Here is a 20,280-nt window from a genome sequence, read left to right on the forward strand (position 1 = left end):
TAAGTACTTATTTTTAAGACAATGTATATCAGAAGGAAAATAGAAATATAACTTCATGGTATAAAAAAATTAAATATCTCCAACCCTGCAAGTATTATGCCAATTAATATAACCTCAAATAGTTGATTTGGTCCCTCTGTTGAAATACCACACAGGGAGTTTAGAGCATCCTCTAGGTTATTCTTTTAGCAAACTACTACTGTGCTTGCTGTGTTATGGTTATGAGTTCAGTATGACATCATTTCTGCCCTCAAGTATTTCACAGTGAGTATTTAGGGTACCTCATCTAACTGGTTATTGATGGATGCTTGGTAACAGTCAATTGGTAGCTCCCTCTTGGTGTCCAAGGTAGGAGTGCATGTGCTTCATACAAAAATATATATTTCCTTGATTCCACAAAGAATTTAAGGCAGCTATAGGAAATACACAGTGAAACAAAAACTAAAAAATCAGGACCAAGGTAATTTACAAATTAGACTAGGACAGGACCAGTGGGAAAAATTAGAAGGCATATATGCACACCCTGAGGACCTACATGGCTCTAGTGGAGGCAAACCCATTTGGTCAGAGAGTTACGGTTCACTCTCTGTTATTCTTGCTATTTAATAGCTTTCATTTCAGTCATCTATTACTGAACATAATTAGCTTCCCATTATTTTGTTGTCTTTACTTTTTTTTCAACTTTTCCCTTGAATGTACAAAATATGGTCATGAGAGTTTAGTTAGGATGGGGGGAGGGGAGTCTTCTGTGGATTTTGCCTTGTTTTAAGCTCCTCTCTTACACCAAATTAAAGCTTCATTTTAGGAGATCCTTGCAGAGATCAAAAAGCTTCAAAATATACTTTCTACAGGGAATATTCTAGGAAATAAAACTGCTGTACATCATGTGTTCTCAGCTGGAGCAATATTGCCCCAAGGCGGTGAAAATCGGTTCTTCGGTGGGGGGGTTGGTGAAAAAAATCTTTGATATTACAAGGGTTTGGCTCTCCAAAGCTCAACCCTACCAGACAAAAGTCTCACTCCATAATATTTAATCTCATGCTGTGGGGGCAGGTGAGGGAGCTGAACGATTAGGGTTAATGTCTGAAGAAGCTCTTGAGGGAAAGATAATGAAAAAAGGCTGAGAAACACTGCTCTACATTTTGTAAGAGAATTTGTCAGATGTGTATTATGTTTTATGATTCACAAATGAGTAAGAAAACAGTTAACTGGGTAGAATGTGGTGGGAGAAGAGAACTGGAAACCTTGGTTCATCCCCAATTAACGGATGAGAGGGGGATTTTATTAGATTCTACATTTAACGACTTCATAAATAATGAGTTGTAGAAATGGTTTTCAATTGTATATATGGTTATCAATTAGCACTGCCCTGATCAAATTCTTAGGGTTTTGTATCTTATTTAAAAATCTCCTTTGCATAGAGGGTTTAAATTAAATGCTTTTTCTACTTCAGCTCGTATTTGGGTGGTAAACAGTAGCCCTGGGATCCCTTTCTCCCACAGCCCTGGTGAAAAATTCCCAATCAAGAGTCAAAAAGCCCTTATCCGATACATCTAGACAAGATTTCGTTAGAAATAAATTTACCTGGGCTCCCTGGTGTCCCCTGCCTCTCTGGGCAAGGAACACTCCGTTTGAGAGCTGAGTCCCTCTAGTTCAGTGTGCCTGCTGCACCTCGTGCACATGGAGCCCAAGGGGCCTCTCTGAAACCCGCCAGCCACAGGAACCGCGACCTGCAACAGGCGCAGGCGCAGTGCCTCAGGGCTCGCCTCCTTGCCTCGCGCCTGCACCTGGCGCGCTTGGCCCCCGCGAGGTCCGCACGGGCTGGGCGCCGCCTTACGCAGCCTCAGTAGCCAAAGGTTTTCCTCCTCTGAGCTTCAACCAGCTTTCCCTCCGCTTTCCTCCATTTTCTTCCTCTTCCTCGGTCGGCCATGAGCTGGGCCGCGGGAGTGCTGCGGGAGAGTGGGCGCCGCGGGAGTGTATGCTTTTTGCTTGGCGTTGACTCTGGGTCCCCTGCAGGCGGCATGCATCCCCCTGAGGGGAGACTGGCCCTTCACCCGTGTGAGGGTGGCCAGGAGTACCGCGCGCCTGGACGTCCGAGGCCCAGAGCCTGGGGACTGTGGGCTCGTGGACCCTGGGCTCGGTCCTGGAGCTAAGAGGTGGGGGAGGAGAAGAATGGGGGCGCGGGGGGCGGAGGGAAGGAAGGGGAGAGGCTTCAGGGCAAAGGCTGAAATAACTTTACCGGTGGTAGGTCTCATTTTTGGTGGAGGAGACCCTTTTCCTTCCTTCACTCCCTCTCAACCCCTCTTCACTGTACCCACCCTCCTCCTCCTCCCCTTGGTTTGCCTCCTGGATGCTGGGCTGCTGGCCAGAAACTATCCAGCTGCTTTGCTGGTCATTGTCGTTCCCTGTGTGTCTGCAGCACCTCCTTACCCGCCGGGGCCCAGGAGTTCTCTGTATGCCCCCCTCACTACAGACCAATTCCAGATCAATCGGAAGTTGCTTTGCGGCTTTGCCGTTTTTTTCTCAAGATGGCGACCGTCAAGCGTGACTTCTAAGATTTTCGCTTCAGAAGAGGCCATTCATCCCATTAAGGAAGTGGATCAGTTGCTATGGCCTGTGCATCTTATTAAAAGTAAGTTATACGCCATTCTCAACAAGTTAATCCAAATCGGCCCCTTAAGAAGAAAAAAATTAAGGTTAGGGGATCATATATAAGCGAATTCGTGATAGTAGAAATTAGCTATGCCAGAGAGCCATTTGGGCATTTTGCCTTTAAATAAAAAGGTTTTTTCCATCTGCCTGTGCTGCTCTGCTCCATGGCTGCTTCCCAGCACAGTCAGCTGTAGCCCCAGAGAAGCACCTGTTGTCCAAGAGCAGTCGGTAGCTTGCCGCTTCAGCTCTGGACAAGTATCAAGGGCTTTGACACATGTAAGAAGCAGGTATATGGCATTTTCAGAAGGTAGCATGGTCCTCAAGTGGGTTACTGGTATTTTACATCAGCAAAATAGCTCAAGTTTTGAGAGGTTACACACAAACTTTCTCTTTATGCATTTTATTCTTTTAGAATAAAATAAATACATGCTGCTGTAATAAAATTGCCTTTAATCACTTAACAAGCCTAACCTTGACTCAAGCAGTGAATGCCTGTAAATATAATAAATGAAAAAAGCTAGTATTTTTATAACATAAAACAGTATCATTTATAGCTTATCAATCGCATTTTGTCATCCAGCAAAAATAAAAAGCCTGGTAGAGAATTTCATACCTGCAAATGATGGAGGCTATTTTTGTTAAGACTGTCAGAATTTACTAACCACAATTACGACATACAGCCCAAAGAATGCAGTCATCTCCTTATCATGTTAATTGTTCTCTTTTGAAGATGTGTTGTGTTGACTAATTGAACAGTAATTCAAGTAGAGTGTCTCAGGAGAAACCACTTGAGCTCTGTCTTTGGCGTCTGGCTGGCGGCTCTGAGCATTACCAAAGGCTCTGACTCGCCCTGACTTTGTGTCATCTTTTACAGGCCTCATCTTCCGCGCACGGCTTCATTCCCAGTGGGCTGGAAACAACCTAAGGTTGTGTTTTGTTTGGGAGTTGTTTGGTCAGGACCTTTTGAACAGTACTGTCCCAATGAAGTACTAGATATTATTTATGTAAGAATGAGTTTTTTTTAACAATAATATCCTTTCAGAAATTTCTCACTACTTTGTAACTGCATGACTTAACCTGGTGATAAAAGCAGTTATTAAAAATCTACCTTTTCCCCCACCCCCCAGAAAAAGTAAGTTATGTGCTCTGTGCCATTGGGTTAACCAAGTTTTCCTTAGTTGGAGGCAAGGCCACCACATACTATTGTGCAGGTTGTGTCTAGTTCAAGAGGTGAGTGGGGGCCTATCCAGCTCCTGCTGGCTTAACCCAGAGGAACAGGTGCTCTTTTCTAATTGTTCCACCCAGAGGGGGCTGCTTTTTCTAGTTCTTATGATGGTGTCCTATGTGTTAGAGGCGTCTCTATGTGAAAGCATCTTGACATTTCACTTTCACTCATGTGGTGATACTATGAGGTCCCCCTTTGCTTGACTAGGAAACTCTGCTCACACGTAAAACAACTGGAGAAATAGGTGGCAGAAAACGAGTGTGCAACTTGTCAGTTGTGGTAGGTGTCCTACTAGTAACAAATACAATAATCCTTTTCCTTTAAAAATCTCTCTCCCATTTCCTGGTCTCTATTTTTATTTCCCTTCCTTCTTTATTCATGTTAGATTAGTTTTAGTGTTTAGTTTTCTTAGTATTGATGTAGCTAATAAAGTTAGCTTCCACTTTTAATGGAGAGACACAGGACTAAAAAGATCTGACCCCTTTCTAAGAATATTACCCTGATCTGAACACATAACGTTTTGGTAAATCATAATAAACTCTTTTAGCTATGATTTGCTTTTATTAATGGAATATCTATAAGATTTCTTCAAGCTACCTTTCTGTAGCCTTTAATCCTGGCATGATTTATTGAATTTAAAGGATTAGGCCTGGATTTCACATCTAAATGACCTAAGGCACCGAGAGCATCAGGTACTGTCACCTGCTGCTTCAGGCAATCATATGAGTTTCTCATGACTCATTTTGTCCTGCCAGCTATAATGCCTTTGTCAGCAGTGTCCTCATTGCTAAGAAGAATACACATACATGAAAACCAACACATTTGTTTACAACATTGATTATAATGATAATAACAGTATGCTTTGTATACATTATCTAACAGCCCTGAAAAGTAATTATTAGATCTACTTTATAGAGGAGAAAAAAGCCACAGACTGTCTCAAGTTACCTGAATAGATAAATGTATATAGATAATATATACATGATACATTGTCATTAACTAAAGTCCACACTTTAGTTTTTACCTAATGTTCTTTTTCTGTTTTAGTATCCCTTCCAGGATACCACATTACATTTAGTCATTCATGTCTCCTTAGACTCCTCTAGACCATGACAATTTCTTTTTTAGGCTTTCCTTGTGTATTTTTGTTTCCCCAGCCACGCCACGCGGCTTGCAGGATCATAGTTCCAAGACCAGGGGTTGAACCCAGGCCCTGGCAGTGAAAGCACTGAATGCTAACCACTGGGCCGCCAGGGAATTCCTGAGGCTTTCCTTGTTTTTGATGACTTTGGCAGTTTTGAGGAGTACTGGTCAGATATTCTGTAGAATGCTCCTCTGTTGGAATTAGTCTGGTGTTTTTCTCATAGTGAGACTGAAATAATGGATTTTGGGGAGGAAGACACAGAGGTTAGGTAGCATTTTCATCACATCATTTCCAGAGTACATACTATCAACATGATTTATTACAGTTGATGTTGACCTCAGTCACTTGCTGAGGTACTGTTAGGTTTCTCTACTGTAAAGTTACTCTTTTTTCCATCTTTCTCTGCTGTGCTCTTTGGAAGGAAGTCTCTGTACAGCCCACACTTAGGGAGTGGGGAGTTATGTTCCCTCTCCTTGGGAGTAGAGTATCTTCCTAAATTATTTGGGATTCTTCTGCATGGGAGATTTGTCTTTTCTCTCCTTTTTATTAATTCATTCAGTCATTTACTAATATCAGTATGGGCTCATGAATTTTATTTTATATTTTGGGTTATAATTAAGTGCATCTTTATTTTGTTTCTCAAGTTGTTCCAGCTTTGGCCATTGGGAGCTCATTCAGTCGACTACTGTGTCCCTTTGACATACTCCCATCAACATAGGGTTTTTGTTTAGTTTGAGCACTTCTGTGGTTTCTGGCATATAAGATCTTTCAGCTTCTTCATGTCATATATTTTCTGCTTCAGTTGTAAATCAACCTTTTTTTTTTCCCCAAGGAGCCCTGATTCCTTTTATTGGAGTATGATATTATAACCCAAGATCTGAGTGCTAGGTGTGCTCATTTCTACACAGAACATTTTAAAAACTATCTTTCAAAGGTAATTTTATCGACAGTGTAATTCTGCTCCATGCTACTATAATCTCTGTAAATAATTTAGAGTATCCAGAAAGCATTGGCATCTCATTAGGCAACAACGTTTTCCTTGTGATACAGTTTAGACTTCTAGGCTAATAAATTATAATCAAATCAGCCAAGCACTTTAAATTTCCATTAATTAGAATAAAGTAAAAAGATCCAACAATATAAGTTGGACATGTACTTAAATTATGGATACTTGATCATTTATTTCTAAGTATTAGCTCAAAGCCATTGGTTTTTTTCAGTGAAGATTTTAATAATATTATATATTTAATAATATATACTAAATATATGTAGTTATTTACAACATTATTTTTCAAAAGGTGATACATTCACAAGGTTAAAAAATAAAAGTAATATAAAAAGATATACATATGTATATGTATGTATAGCTGATTCACGTTATTATAAAGCAGAAACTAACACACCATTGAAAAGCAATTATACTCCAATAAAGATGTTTCAAAAAAAAAAGATACACATAGAGAAGTCACACTTTCATCCTGTTTCCATCCAGCCTTTCCCCTAAATTCCACTTTAGGAAACCATTTGTCAGTTTCTTATGTATTCTCTAGAGTTTCTTTTGCAAATACAATATATAATTTTCCTCCTTTATTACATATGAAGTAGCATGCTAGAAATATATAGTACTGATTCCTTTTTGCATGTAACATTGCTTGATAAAAGAACTGTAAAATTTTAGAGTTGGAAAGGGCCCTATATTTTAACCTATTTATTTATTTTTTATTTTTATTTTTTTTTATGGTACACGGACCTCTCACTGCTGTGGCCTCTCCCGCTGCGGAGCACAGGCTCCGGATGCGCAGGCTCAGCGGCCATGGCTCAGCGGCCATGGCTCACGGGCCCAGCCGCTCCGCGGCATGTGGGATCTTCCCGGACCGGGGCACGAACCCGCGTCCCCTGCATCGGCAGGCGGACTCTCAACCACTGCGCCACCAGGGAAGCCCTAACCTATTTATTGAAAAAACTTTTATTGAGCTTCTATGTGCCAGGTTGATGCTAAGCACCAGCTGAGTGAAAATGAATGACTTCCTCTTCTCTAGGAGCTCGTAGTCCGGTGAGAAATTCCTTCTACAGAACCCCTTCTTTATCATTGTGTAGCCTCAACTTAAATTGAAAAGGTGTTCACTACCTTCAGAGACTGTTCTGTTTATTAAATGGCTTCTCTGTTTGTTTTCCTAATTGTGAGCCGAAGCTTTCCTCCTTGTAGCTTGTATCTCTTCAAGTTTGGACTTTTATATCATGATGACATGTTGAACAGATTCAGTATGTCTTCCCTGAGTCTGATAATTCATAAGGTAGATATAGATTGCCAGTATAAGAATTTTCTTTCATTCTCCAGTTAATCCAGAAGCCCCCTCTCCCACTTGACTAATGTCTTTTTAGGGCTTGAGTGATGAACTTGCCTTTGTGGATGCTGATGAAGGCAAACTGATGGGTGAGACAGTGGATCTGCAACATGGCAGCCCTTTCATGAAAATCCTAAATATTGTTTTCCAGCAAAGGTTACTGTCATAGCTAAATACCATAAATATTCTAATAGTACGTTAATAAATATCTAAGAAAATCATATCTTTATATCATGACTTCCCCAATTGTTATAAAGTTGGTTGCTCCCTACCCTGTAGTCTCATAACATGTTCAGATTTCATTAGGTTGTACTTCATTTGTTTACAGGGCTTCCTACAGCACCAGACTGAGTTCCTGTGAGTAGCAGTAATAGTAATTATCATGACAGTAATCATTAATTGATGGCCCGTTTTGTGCCAGCCACTGAGCTAAAGCACTTTATTATTTAATAACCTCAGCACAGTTCTGTGATGTTTCATAGATGATGCGTCTGCACATCAAGGTTAAATAAAAGTGATGGAGTAAAGATTTGATCCCTTTGTTTTGACTCAAAAGCCTAAGCTCTTAACTACTGTACTTTATTGACTTGGCACCCAGGAGGTAATTGTATGAACAAATGAATGAACCAATATCTCCCTGTTCAAGGGTCTTTTCATACCAGACCTATCTCTAAGTAAACTTTCTCATTTACAGAACAATGTACATTTTGACCTTTTATTCTATAAAGTGCAAGAGGTATGTATGTTAGGAGGTTGTTAAAACAAATGTACAAGGAAAATTTAGTACTAATTTCCTGAAATTAAGAGTGCCCTGGGCATTGTAGAAGATCTGAGGGAGCTCACTCTTTAGTAAGAAGTGTGGTGATTGAGCTGGACAGGAAATGTGTACTTAAATTGTAGATGTTTTCTCCCATAATGTTTTCTATTCAAATCTTTCCCCAGATTTTACTTTGTCACTGCAAACTCAACGTAGTGATTATCACAGCAGGTGCAGGCCAGATAAAGAGAAACGTACCTTGATTTAATCCAGAGAAATGTGTCCGTGTTTAAATGAATGATTTCCAGTATTATCTAACACAGTCTCCACTGCAAAGTGATTCTTGTTTCCAATCCAGGTCACCTTTATTTTGGCTGTTCAGTGAATAATAATTTTTTTTGTGTGTGTGGGGGTGGGTTTAGTAACTTGGTAGAGAAAAATAATGGGCATTAAACTCTAAACTACTGATATAGCCAGAATCGCTTCCTGTTTTGTTAATTTAACATGTATTTTGCATAATCAGTGTGTGTACCATAATGAAGATTTCTTTAAATACTAGCGTATATGAAAAGATAATTTGCTGAATCGTAGTGTGTAAGTCCAAGTTTTACAAACTAAAGACTTTCATATCTGAGCTGTTTTCCGGATTGCTGAGGGTGCTGAAGTGAAAGCACAGTACTTTATTGACTAACCCTCCAAGATTGTACTAGACTCCTCACTGGTGCATGCACAAAGTGGACAAATTTAAGATATACTTTGGAAATAAAACATGCAGGACCACTGACAGATTTTGTATAGTGAGGGACAGGGAAGAGTAAAAAAGGACTTCTGGATTTTTACCTTGAGCGATTGATTGGATGGTAGTTCCATTTACCTGGATTGTGATGCTGTCAAGGAGGTGGGAGTCAGTGAAGGAAGTAGGAGGGAGTGTTGAGTTTAGGGGGAGAAAAACCAAGATTTCCAATTGGGACATGTTAAATTTGAGATATCTGAAAAGATACTCAGGAGATATCAAACAGGTAGCCGGTAGATGATTATGAATCTGGAACTCAGAAATCTAGGTTGTGATATTCAGCCAAATTACTGTATTTTTAAAATATTTATTTATTTATTTATTTATGGCTGCATTGGGTCTTTGTTGCTGCGCGCGGGCTTTCTCTAGTTGCGGCGAGTGGGGGCTACTCTTCGTTGCGGTGCGTGGGCTTCTCATTGTGGTGGCTTCTCTTGTTGCAGAGCACGGGCTCTAGGCGCACAGGCTTCAGTAGTTGTGGCACATGGGCTCAGTAGCTGTGGCTCGTGGGCTCAGTAGCTGTGGCTCACAGGCTTAGTTGCTCTGCAGCATGTGGGGTCTTCCCAGGCCAGGGCTCAAACCCATGTCCCCTGCATTGGCAGGTGGATTCTTCACCCCTGAGCCACCAGGGAAACCCACTCTCAGCACTTCTATTCAACGTAGTATTGAAGTCCCAGCCACAGCAATTAGACAAGAAAAAGAAGTAAAAGGTATGCAGGTTGGAAGGGAACAGGTAAAACTGTCACTATTTGCAGATGACATGATACTCTATGTAGAGAATAATAAAGACCACACAGAAACTATTAGAACTAACAAATGAATTCAGCAAGGTAGCAGGATACAAGTTAATATGTAGAAATCAGTTACATTCTCTATACTAACAATCAAATATCAGAGAAAGTTAAAAAAAAATCCTGTTTAAAATTACATTAAAAAAAAACAACCTAGGAATAAACCAAGGAAGTGAAAGACCTGTATGCTGAAAACCATAAAACATTGATAGAGGAAATCAAAAATGATTCAAAGAAATGGAAAGCTATCCCATGCTTTTGGATTGGAAGAATTAATATTGTTTAAATAGCCAAACTACCCAAAGCAAGCTACAGATATAATGTGATCCCTGTTAGATTATCCATGACATTTTTCATGGAACTAGAACAAATAATCCTAAAATTTATATGGAACCATAAAAGACCCAGAATTGCCAAAGCAATCCTGAGGAAAAAGAACAAAGCAGGAGGCATAACCCTCCCAGACTTCAGACAGTACTGCAAAGCTACAGTAATCAAAACAGTGTGGTATTGGCCCAAAACCAGACATATGAATTAATGGAGCAGAATAGAGCCCAGAAATAAACCCACACACCCATGGTCAATTAATCTATGACAAAAGAGGGAAGATTATACATTGAGGAAAAGACAGTCTCATTAGCAAGTGGTGTTGGGAAAGGTTGACAGCTGCATGGAAATCAGTGAAGTTAGAACACAGCCTTACACCATACACAAAAATAAACTCAAATGGCTTAAAGACTAAAATATAAGACATGACACCATAAAACTCCTAGAAGAGAACATAGGCAAAGCATTCTCTGACATAAATCGTACCAATGTTTTCTTAGGTCAGTCTACCAAGGCAATAGAGATAAAAGTGAAAATAAATAAATGGGACCTAATCAAACTTACAGTCTTTTGTACAGCAAAGGAAACCATCAACAAAAAGACAACTTATGGACTGGATGGAAATATTTGCAAATGATGTGACTGACAAGGGCTTAATTTCCAAACTATAGAAACAGCTTATACAACTCAATAACAAAAAAACAAACAACCCAATCAAAAATTGGGCAAAAGGCCTAAATAGACATTTCTCCAAAGAAGACATACAGATGGCCAATAGGCACATGAAAAGATGCTCAACATCACTAATCATCAGAGAAATGCAAATCAAAATGACAATGAGATATCACCTCACACAGGCCAGAATGGCTGTTATTAAAAAGTCTATAAATAACATGTTGAAAGGGTGTGGAGAGAAGGGAACCCTCCTACATTGTTGATGGGGATGTCAGTTGGTGCAGCCATTATGGAAAACAGAATGGAGGTTCCTCAAAAAACTGAAAATAGAATTGCCATATGATCCAGCAATTCCACTCCTGGGCATATATCCAGAGAAAACTATAATTTGAAAAGATGCATGCACCCCTATGTTCATAGCAGCACTATTTACAATAGCCAAGACATGGAAACAACCTAAATGTCCACTGAAGATGAATGGATAAAGATGATGTGGTTGTGTGTGTGTGTGTGTGTGTGTGTGTGTGTGTGTGTGTGTGTGTATGTATGAAATAAAGAGTGAAATAATGCCAACATGGATGGACCCAGAGATTATCATACTGAGTGAATGGTTTAAGAAGATATGGCACATATATACAACGGAATATTACTCAGCCCTAAGAAAAGAATGAAATATTGCCATTTGCAGCAACATGGATGGACCTAGAAGAGTATCATACTACATGAAGTAAGTCAGACAGAGAAAGACAAAGATTATATGATATCACTCCTATATGGAATCTAAAAGAAATGACATAAATAAACTTATTTACAAAACAGAAATAGACTCACAGACATAGAAAACAAACTTACGGTTACCAAAGGGGAGAGGGAGGTAGGGAGGGATAAATAAGGATATGGGATTAACAGATACAAACTACTATACGTAAAGTAGATAAGCAACAAGGATTTACAGTATAGTGCAGGGAACTATATTCAATATCTTATAATAACCTATGATGGAACACAATTTGAAAAAATACATGTATACAACTGAATTACTTTCTGTACACCTGAAACTAACACAATATTGTAAATCAACTATACTTCAATTTAAAAAAAAAAACTAAAATAGGATAATGACCCCAAAATACAGATAGTACTAAAAAAAAAAAAAGTTTGTCTCTTCTAGAGAGCAATATAGTTAGACCTCATTTTATGCAGTGTGAAAATCTCTGCCTTTTGAATGGACTGTTTATTCACATTAACTGTTACTGTGATATGTTTGGATTTATGCCTGTCATTTTGCTGTTTGTCTTCTTTTGTTCCTTGGCTTCTTTTTTTTTTTTTTTTGTGGTACGCGGGCCTCTCACTGTTGTGGCCTCTCCCGTTGCGGAGCAACAGGCTCCGGACGCGCAGGCTCAGCGGCCATGGCTCACGGGCACAGCCGCTCCGCGGCCTGTGGGATCTTCCCGGACCGGGGCACGAACCCGTGTCCCCTGCATCGGCAGGCGGACTCTCAACCACTGCGCCACCAGGGAAGCCCCCTTGGTTTCTCCTTTACTGACTTTTTTTTGCATTTTCTAAAGTGCCATTTTAATTATTTAATTAATTTTAAATTATGTTTTTTGAGGGTTTTTTTTTTTAGTGGTTGCTCTTGGGGTTACAGTATCAGCTTAAGGTACCTGGATGTACTTCACATTTTTGCACACTTAATTCCAATAAAATATAGAAACTTTGCTCCATGGTAGCATCAATCCCTCACCCACTTTTGTGCTATTATTGTTGTATATGTCTATATGTATTAAAAATTCAACAATACAGTGTTATAATTATTGCTTTATATAATCTTAAGTCTTTTGTAGAATCTAAGACAAAAATATATGAACTTTTTAATATTAATCTTTTTATTTTTCATTTTTGGTATTCATTTCTTTGTCGAGATTTGAGTTACTGTCTGCTGTCACTTCCTTGCTCTACTCTAGTATCTTTCCCTTCCTCTTCTGGTTGTTATTGTCAAATACCTTCTATCTATATATCTTGTAGGCCCAACGATAAATTTTATATAGTTTTATGCAGTTGTGTTTTAAATAAAAGGTAGGTGTATGTGTGTGTATGTATGTATACACACACACACACAAACATTTATATAAATAAATTATATTTCACTATTACCAGTGCTCCTTTCTTCATGTTGGTATGAATTGCTGCCTGGTATCACTTCCTTTCAGCCTGAAGAAACTTCTTCAGTATCTGTTGTAAGGCAGGTCGGCTGCTAGCAGTGAATTCTCTCAATCTTTATTTATTTGGGAATGTCTTTATTCTGCCTTCATTTTTGAAATATAGATTTGCTACATATAGTATTCTTGGTTGAGTTTGTCTTCCAGCACTTTGAATGTCATTCAACTGTCTTCTGGCCTCCATTGCTTCAGATTAGAAGTTAGCTGTTAACTGATTTTCTTTCTCTGGTATGCAGTGAGTCTGTTTTCTCGTATTTCCAATATTTTCTCTGTGGCTTTTGACAGTTCAACTATGGTGTGTCTAAGTAAGAATCCCTTTCAGTATATCCTACCTGGAGTTCCTTAAACTTCTTGAATGTGCAGATTAATGTTTTTCATATTTGGGAAGTTTCACCCATTATTTCTTTGCATGTGTTTGCTCCTTCCTCTCCTCTCCTTCTGGTACTACTGTAATGCATGTTGGTATGTTTAATGGTCTCCCACAAGTCTCTGTTATTTCTTGTTTTCTTTCTGATCTTTAGTTTCTATAGTTTACAAATTACCAGACATTTTCTATTAGACCTATCATCTCCAAATAAGGCCTTTTTTCTATACTTAAGACCTTTACCTTTTCCTGTCCTATTGCATTGGCTAGGAGGATCTCCAGTAAGATGTTAAACAGAAACAGTGATAGTGGGTATATCCTTGTCTTGTTCCTGACTGTAATGAAAATACTTCTAATTTTTTGTCATTATTTGTGGTTTGTTTTGGATTTTTGATAGATATCTTTTTAGGTTAAGTTTCCTTTTCTTCTTAGATTGTTGAGTTTTACTTTTATTAAACCCTAATGGATTTGGAACTTCATCAGGTTTTTGTACAATTCAAATGATCTTTTTCTTTAAATCTCACATGGTGTAATATATTTTCTGATATTGAACCATCTTTGCATTTCTGGGGTAAAACTTCCTTGGTCATGAAGTATTTTTCAAAAACCCCACTTAAGTATATTTGCTAATATTTTATTTAGTACTTGTGTATCTGTGTAAATAAATAATATGAGTTTACTATTTTTTATCTGGTCTTTGCTCAGTTTCGGTATCAAGGTTTTACTATATCCCCACCAAAAATGTTTTTCTGTTCTCTAATAAAATAGGTTGCATAAGAACAAACTGTTCCTTGAAATTTTGATATAACTTGTTTGTAAAACAGTTGAAAGGGTGAGGGGCTAGATTTTTGTAAAAAGTTCATTAATGTAATTTGTTTATTCAGATTTTCCATTTCTTCTTAAGTCATTTTAGGAATTTTTCTAGCTGTCCATTTCATCCAAGTTTTATACTGGCATGTGTTTCATATTTTATGACTTTTTAAACCTTTACTGTATTTGTGCTTACGTCTCCTGTTTCCTGATATTATTTGTTGGGGACATTGTGCCCTCGTTTTGCTAGATGTTCTTCTAACTTATTAGTCCTCCTCTCCCCAAGAATTATTTTCTATTTTATTGATACTGATGTTTTTAATCTTACTACTTTCTGCTTATTTTTTAAAACTTCCTTTTACTTTATGGTTAGTAACTTTTATCCTTGATCTTTCTTGTTTTTAAAAAAATGCATTTAAGAATATAAACTTAACAGTAAGTACCACTTTTTCTTTTGTTTTGTGGCACTTTTATTGTCATTCAGGTATAAATATTTTGTAATTCCTAGTTTTATTTTCTCTTTAACTCAGCAAGAGTATGCTTTTAGCTTTGAAACATTTTAAAATTTGTTATATGGTGGTTGATTCTAACATAGCTGAATTGAGATCAGAGAAATGCAGGTTAACATCCACTCTTTGAAATCTGTTAAGGCTTCCTTTGTGACCTAGTTAATACAGTTTTTGTAAATGTTCCTTTATGTATTTGAGGGGTGGGAAATGGACTTACTTGGATGATCTTTCTATATCCATTCACACTTATTGATTTGGTTTAGTTTTACTAAATTACAAATTTTTAATTATTACTGATCTGTCAGTTTCTGATAAAGGTAGTTACTCAAATCCACCTAGCATTTCCCGATTTTTTTCCAATATATTTTGAGGCCATTTCAATGAGTTGCATCTAAGTTCATGATTATTATGTATTGTTGGATTGTTTCATATATTATGTAGTATCTCTGTGTTTATCTTGAAATTCTCTTTTGTTTGCCATTATTGTATCTGCACTAACTTTCTGGCTAATAGTTACCACGTTTTAAATTCAGTGAGAAAAAAATTCTGATAAAATAATATTTAAAATAGTTCACATACCCAAAACATCAGACTATGCCAAATTTTTTTCCCTTGCCTAGTGGGACTAAGGCCTGATTATGTTTTGCCTGACAGTTATATTCCATGTATACTTGTTTCTCTGTTTCCCTCTTAACTAAGCTTTTTGCTCTAAATGGATTATTCTCTGAGAAAAATTATTTCAAAGACTTGATAAGGAATATTGATTTGTGTTTCTTAAATTTTTTTTAATGGCATGAATGAATGTGTGTGTTTCTGCACAAATGTCTATACAAAGTAGCAACAAAAGGTTTTCATAATTTATTTCTATTGGGTAGATATTGTTGAAACTATGGTATAACTGGAGTTGGATAGAGAACTGTTTTTGTTTCCCCCAGTGAAACATCAGACTTAGTTTTAATTTAGATAAATGTAAAAAAGTTTATCATTTAAAGTGAGAACTTTTTCTGTCTTGAATTTTTTCTTCTCAGTGGGTATCTTAACTTTGTAGCATGGAAGTTAAGAGCATTTCCCCAGAACTGTGGTTATTGGGGGAGTGGCTGTAATCTGGCCACTGCCCCTTTCCATTTCTTGACTGGGCAGAGGCTTGGTGTCCACTCTGAAAGCTGTCATGTTTGTCCTTTTAGAGCACAGAGACTCAAGTGGTTAAGCCTAAAAGTACCACTGAGCTGTGCACACTCTCTGAAATATATTTAGACTGTATTGATCATATATTTAATCATAAAGTAAAATACCTCCTGGGTGAAAGGACTTTTATTCTACTTTAGGTCCTTTTAGTAGTGTTTTAATTTTTAGCACATTATTTTGATAATAAAATAACTTACCAGAAATACAAGTTTGAAAAAAATGAGAATGTTACTACAATCCTACATATATGTACAATTAAGATTATAAGGCTTTCTTAACACAGCACTAAGTAACAAGATGTAGTTTACATTTAACTTGGGATACTCTAGTTCAGAAAGGTCAGTATTGTAATTCAAGTAACATGAATTCTTCCTATTAACTGGAGAAAATTAAAGGGAAGAGGAGGAGGGGTGCTAATATGATAGCAGTCCTTTTTATCTTACTTTCTCCTGGCTAAGAACCCTTGAAATCGATCTGATACAAACCCCTGGCTATGGAAAAGGACTTGAAGTGATAAAAGTTAAAACTTAATAATTTATAGTTGAAAATTTCAAAACTGTCACTTTCTTGTTTGGAGAATCTCTGCCAAGACGATAGAATTGTGGGCTCCATCCCTTAAGATTTTGATTTAGCTGATTTGGGGTAGGGCTTAGACATCTGAATTTTTGATCATTTTGTTGAGTGTTCCTAGTTGTAAACCACTCAGGGCAATTGTAACAGTTTTGCTAAGGTTAAAAAAAAACAACCACCACCTGTTATATAATACTATGTAATGAATGGATTTGGGGGTATCTTTTTCTTAGTTCCTGTGTGGAGTGGAGTGAACATTGCTGTGGTCTCTCCAAAGGTTCTGAACTCAGATAAAGGAACTGATAAAGACCTGAGCAGAAGGAAAATGTCAGCAAAGTAGTGGTTGCCAGGTAGTATGTTTTTTTTTTTGTTTGTTTTTGTTCTGTTTCATTTTGCTGTTTGTCTTCTTTTGTTCCTTGGCTTCTCCTTTTTTTTTTTTTTTTTTTTTGTGGTACGCGGGCCTCTCACTGTTGTAGCCTCTCCCGCTGCGGAGCACAGGATCCGGACACACAGGCTCAGGGGCCATGGCTTACGGGCCCAGCCGCTCTGCGGCATGTGGGATCTTCCCAGACCGGGGCACGAACCCGTGTCCCCTGCATTGGCAGGCGGACTCTCAACCACTGCGCCACTAGGGAGGCCCCCCAGGTAGTATGTTTTGTATTTTCAGTACCTTGGAAGTTAGCTGTAAGCCTGAATTGTGCCAGAGGGATGAGACTTGGGTCCTTTAAGTATATGTTGTATCTGCCGGACTTTTCTTTCCTTAGCACTTCTACTTTTATTTTGGTGTGATCATATTCACATTATAAACTCTTAAGCAGTTAGGGACTAGACTAAGTCTGTCTCACTCACTGCTGAGCCTAACCCAGTATCTACCATATAGTAGGCACTCACTTGTTAACTGACAATATATTTTTTCTAATTGTTGCTATATATTCTTTACAGTTGATAGTAAAATTGATTTCACATTAACTTTTGGATCTCCGTACTTACCGTCGTAACTGTTTTCCTACCTTACATAACCAACTCCTATAAGAAATTCCTAGGAGAAATTATTGATGAAAACATTTCAGATTTGTGGCATTGTCAGGCTGCCGCAATATGGATGTTCAAAGACAAGTATTTCTTCTAAAATTAACTTATGTTCATGATTTCTTCCAACTCCACAGTGGCTGTGAGGTGATTAAAAAGAAATGGGTGTTGCCCTACCTGTGTTGATTTAACAAAGTATTCTGAAGAATCTTAGGAGTGCATCCAGTTTCCACCATGAGTAAGGTAGGATATTTATGTTTGAAAAAATATTTAATATCAACATAAGATAGAGGTAAAAGAGCACTGATGAAAATGTTTGAAGTTGATCTTATGGAAGCACCTCTCTTCCTAAAGTCTGTTCTTTGCTGCTGCTGCTGAAGAGACAGAGACAAAGGGATGGTGGTAGAGGAGGAAGAGGCCTACCTTTGTAGACCTTTGTCCTGGCCTAGTGTGGTATTTCTTATACATTCTATTAGATAAAAGTCTTATTGCATCTTTATTATTTAACTGAGTGAACTAGCTCTACAAATATCTAGTAACACTGGGAACCACTGTGGTAGGTCTTGCCACATTTTGAGTTGTTCTCTACCAGTTTCTTCAGTGAGGTCCAGTGAAGAGACCTAAGAAAGAAGCACTGATCACAAAAGTATTAGCAGTTGGTCTCCTGGGGAGGGGGAAGTTGGGGCCTGGGTAAGATCCCTCTGCTAGTTTGAATGGGAGAAGGTAAAGTAAAATGAAATTAAATCACTGGGAATAAAGTAATAGGAATTTTGAAGTGGTTCCCTGATAGGAAGTGGTTTGGGGGCAAGAAGATAGGAAAAGGAGGGTTGGTCCCAGCAAACATGGCAAGAGGTTGGGGCCTATGTGGGAAGATGGCAGATGAATTTGAACAATAAATATGTCTAGTCATCTGTTTCAAATTGTTCTTTCCTTGTATCTTTTTTTTTCTTTGTGGCTCGTGGGCTCTAGAGCGCAGGCTCAGTAGTTGTGGCACACGGGCCTAGCTGCTCCGCCGCATGTGGGATCCTCCCGGACCAGGGCTCGAACCCGTGTCCCCTGCATTGGTAGGCGGACTCTCAACCACTGCACTACCAGAGAATCCCCTTTCCTTGTATCTTTTTCTGCCACAGTTGATACTACAAATCTGTTAAATACTCAGTTCACCCAGCAACTGTTGTTTCTCATATTGCAGACCTTTGTTAGAAGAAAGGAAAAAGGAATAATTTTTAAGTCTTTACTTTCAGGGCCACTATTGAACAAATGAATGTACCTTAGTGTTCCGTGTATCCTGGGCGAGAATGTTATTACAGACCTCGTAAAGGTAAAGCTGACCTCTGCAGAAGAGGCCCGTCAGAAAAGGGTGCAGAAACTCTCTGGGAAATTCAGAAGGAGCGCAAGTTTTAAAGTTGCTTAAAACTACCATTCTGAAGTTATCGAAAGAGAGAGAGTGGTTAGTTACAGGATTAAATACGTCAAACTTTTGAATAAACTCAAATTCCTAAAAGTCGGAAAAAAGAAGGAGGGAAGAGTGACTCCACTATTTAGCCCCTCAGCTCTTTTATTTAGCATCCAAATGTTGGATGATACTTATTTTTTGTAATTCCTAAGTCACTGCATCAAATAAGGTATTTTGGTACCTCTGATGTACCAGTACTTGCCTTGTATATTATATATGTAGTTGCCATTTGGTTCAAAAGAATGTATGATGTGTGTTTATTGTGTTTAGAAACCGTGATTCTTTTCATCAAGCATATGCTAATTATTTCGTTCTGGCTGGCTAATACAACTAAGTTCGTTTTGTATGCTATAAAAAAGCTGTAACTTCCTTTACCATGTAAGAATAAATGTATACACAAAAATAACTCATTTAAACGTTAGCTTCAGGGCTTCCCTGGTGGCGCAGTGGTTGAGAGTCCGCCTGCCGATGCAGGGGACACGGGTTCGTGCCCCAGTCCGGGAGGATCCCACATGCTGCAGAGCGGCTGGGCCTGTGGGCCATGGCCACTGAGCCTGCGCGTCTGGAGCCTGTGCTCCGCAACGGGAGAGGCCACAACAGCTAGAGGCCTGCGTACCGCAAAAAAAAAAGAAAAAATGTTAGCTTCAAACCTAACGCTAGATTAAACCTTGCTAGTTTCTATTCTGATAATTTTTACAAGTAGATTTTCATTTTTTAAGAAAAGATCTAAACTATATAAACTCTTCAGTGATGAGTGAGACCAAATGTCTTTCTTTTCTTGGGAGAAGTATAGAGTAGGCTGTCTGGCTGCCTGAATACCTTAAAACATCTTAAATTAGAATGTTCATTTCTTTATAACCTCATGAACCTTCTAGCGCTCTCATTTTGACAGAGAAAATTCTGTTCTGCTAGATAAGCTTTTTAGGACATGTAGATCATTGGATGGGTGGCCACAATCTTGACTACAGAATCACTCACCAGAAAGACTGACTTTAGATGACAATAAATGCAGAGAGGCAGTGTGCACTGTACCTTCCTCCTTAATTGTGGCCAGACCATCTTGCCTAGTTAACATAAATTCTCACGTGTGTAGCTTGGTACTGGCCACTCTGCTCCTTTCTTGATGAAAAGTTAGTTATGGTTCTGTCAGGCCTGGAAAGGAAACAAATCTAGGCAGGAACTGGTAGGAGGGTACCAGCCAGGACCTTTCACAAACAAAAGTCACTCAAATCCCTCAATTTCAAATATTTGAAAATTTAGATTTCTGTGTGGTATTATAGCCCATATTGAATAGAATTCACTTTATATGCTAGAGGATAAATAATGCTAAATTTCAACTCACGATGGATGATATACTTTGCTAAATTAGAAGCTGAGCTTCTTATTTAGGTTTCATATATTTTTCCTAAAGATGTTCAGTAAAGGAGAAAAA

Source organism: Phocoena phocoena, chromosome 8, assembly GCF_963924675.1.
Source record: "Phocoena phocoena chromosome 8, mPhoPho1.1, whole genome shotgun sequence".
Taxonomy (NCBI): domain Eukaryota; kingdom Metazoa; phylum Chordata; class Mammalia; order Artiodactyla; family Phocoenidae; genus Phocoena; species Phocoena phocoena.